The sequence below is a fragment of the Triticum aestivum genome, chromosome 3B (assembly GCF_018294505.1).
Source record: "Triticum aestivum cultivar Chinese Spring chromosome 3B, IWGSC CS RefSeq v2.1, whole genome shotgun sequence".
NCBI classification, from domain to species: Eukaryota; Viridiplantae; Streptophyta; class Magnoliopsida; order Poales; family Poaceae; genus Triticum; species Triticum aestivum.
In genome coordinates this window covers 240,942,149-240,944,598 of record NC_057801.1, presented here as the reverse complement: position 1 = coordinate 240,944,598, position 2,450 = coordinate 240,942,149, and positions in this window count along the sequence as shown.

Sequence of the window (2,450 nt, the reverse complement as noted above, 5' to 3'; positions counted from 1 at the left end):
TGAGGACTTCAATGGGCGGCAAGTAGCTACCATGGTTCAGAGTGTCAGCCTTGTAATTCAGTGAAGATCTCGCCCTTATGAATCTCATAATCCAAAGCGCATAGGGCTTCAGCTCAAAAGGTGACATTGCAACATTAGCCAGAGTCCTCATGAAGAAATCATGGAAGTTGACGGGAACACCATGAATGATGTTGAAAAGCATGTTCTTCATGATGCCAATGACATCTTCATCATTTGAGTCGTGGCCTTTGATAGGACTCATTGTCTTCGTCGGGATTCGATAGACAGTCCGAGGCACATACAGCAATTCCTTGACGAGGAATTTGGTTCGAGGGGCCTGCCCTGGCTTCAAAGGCTTCATGAGTTCTTGCATATAATGATCTGTCAGTTCGCGGTCATTGTAGATGCATCGTGCACTGTCATGGGGAGGATCAAGAGGAAGGACACGAAGCAATTCAGTTGCTGGTGCCTTATAGTGAGTGTTTTCTATCATCCAATCCAGCACCCATGAGTTGACATCTTCAGCATCTCCGGTGATATGCAAAGTGGCATAGAACTGAAGAATGAGTTCTTCATTCCAATCACAGATATCAGTGCAGAAATTCAGTAGTCCTGCATCATGAATAACTCGGAGTACTGGCTCGAAGCACGGCAGAGATTCCATATCCACATGAGGAATGTGCTCATGATCGAAGATTTTGTCCTTGTCAAAGAGCACTGAGGAATAGAAGTTGGCTTGAGTAGCAGTCCAGAAGCGTCTTTTCCTTATGCGAGCAGAGTCATATGGATTGTAATCAGTGAAGAACACATGCTCAGAAAAGAAGTCTTCAGCCTTGAATTTTTGCTTGCTAGAGAACGGATTCTTCGGTTTGGGAAGAGGAGTGTCAGTGATTTGCAGCACAACCTCAGGAATCGCGAGCTCAGGTGCTTCAGGCTGAGGAATTTCTGGTTCCTCTTCTTGTGCAGTTTGGGGATCAGCAGCAGGTTCTTCAGCACTAGCGGCTGGAATCTCTTCATGAACAGATGATGTGGGATGAGTTTCTTCAGAGCCCATTTGAACAGTTGTAGCCGGGGACTGAGGAATTTGTTGAATAGGAGTGAAGAGAGGAGTATTGGGATGCTGACTTTCCCAAAAGTCATCGTTCATCACTGGTGTAGTGCATCCAATATCCACATCTTCGTCTTCTTTTTCAATTTCCTCAACACCAGCCTCTTCAGCTGTGAACTGAGGCATATGTGAGGAAACGACTGGCGTTGAAGGGAATGTTTCCACTTCAATTTCTTCATCAAACTGCTCTGAGGTAGCAACAGAATGATTTTCTTCATCAGATCTGCTTGGGATCTTGTAGTCTTCTCCGTAAGGAACAATTTCCTTAGACGACATGGAGGAAATGGGAACGGCATTAATGGGATTTTCAAGCGAGCTGGTCATTGGCCTCATTTTCTTCGCGGCCGAAGAATTTGACACAGCTGATGCCTTCCTTTTCTTCACTGCAGCTCGCTCTGCAGCCTTGGTCTTCTTCACTTCATAGGCAGAAGGAAGAATTGGAGTTGGTGTTGGCGCGGGAGGAGCTGAGGACTGTGGTTCATTTTCTTCAGGCGCTACTGGTGCAGTTGCCCTGATCTCTTCAGTTTCTTCAGGTGCACCTCTAGTGGATGCCCTGGGAATTTCTTCAGCGACTGGGATGGAGTCATCAGCCCTGGAACTTGTAGTCTCATCAGCAGGCTGAAAGTCATCAGCGGTGCTGGCAAATTCATCAGCAGGCTGAGCAGAGTCTTCAGCCTGAGGATTTTCTTGTTGCAATGGGGCTGCAACAGTTGTCATTTTCTTCGTCAAATTGACGAATCTCACTTTGGCTCCTTGCCAATCAGCATTGTATGCATCGAAATCTTTGCTGAGGGCTTGGATCTTAGATTGAGCCTTGAGAAGTTCTTCAGGAGTCAGTCTGACGATGTTCTTGTTCAGAAGCTTCTCCTTTCTAGCTTGTGCTCTCTTTATCTCACGGGCCTTTTCAAACTTCCATTTCTCTTGAGCGATGAAATGGGTTAGCATATGACTTTGACCAGGAGTCAGAGGCAGATCAGGCACTGGAGTGTTTGGATCCTTATGCCATAAGTCAATGTAGTCGAGGATCTTCTTCGGATCCAAAAGCAGAGGCACAAGTGTTCCTTTGGCTCTAGCGGCCTTTGCTTGTCTATCTCTGATGATTTCTGCAAGTTCTTCATCAGAAGCCTCGTCATCAGAGGGCACTTGGAAAGCAACTTTCTTTCTTGGACTTGGCCGAGGACCGCGTCCAGCTGTTGCTTTTGTCTTCAGCAAAGTGGGGCCTGATGAGGACATTGGTGCAGCTGAAGAACTTGCTGATACACCAGAAGCAATTGAGAAACCCTGAGTCCTTTGACATGTAGCCAGATGCATAGGAGTTGAGGACTTGGAGGGAGCTGCTGAG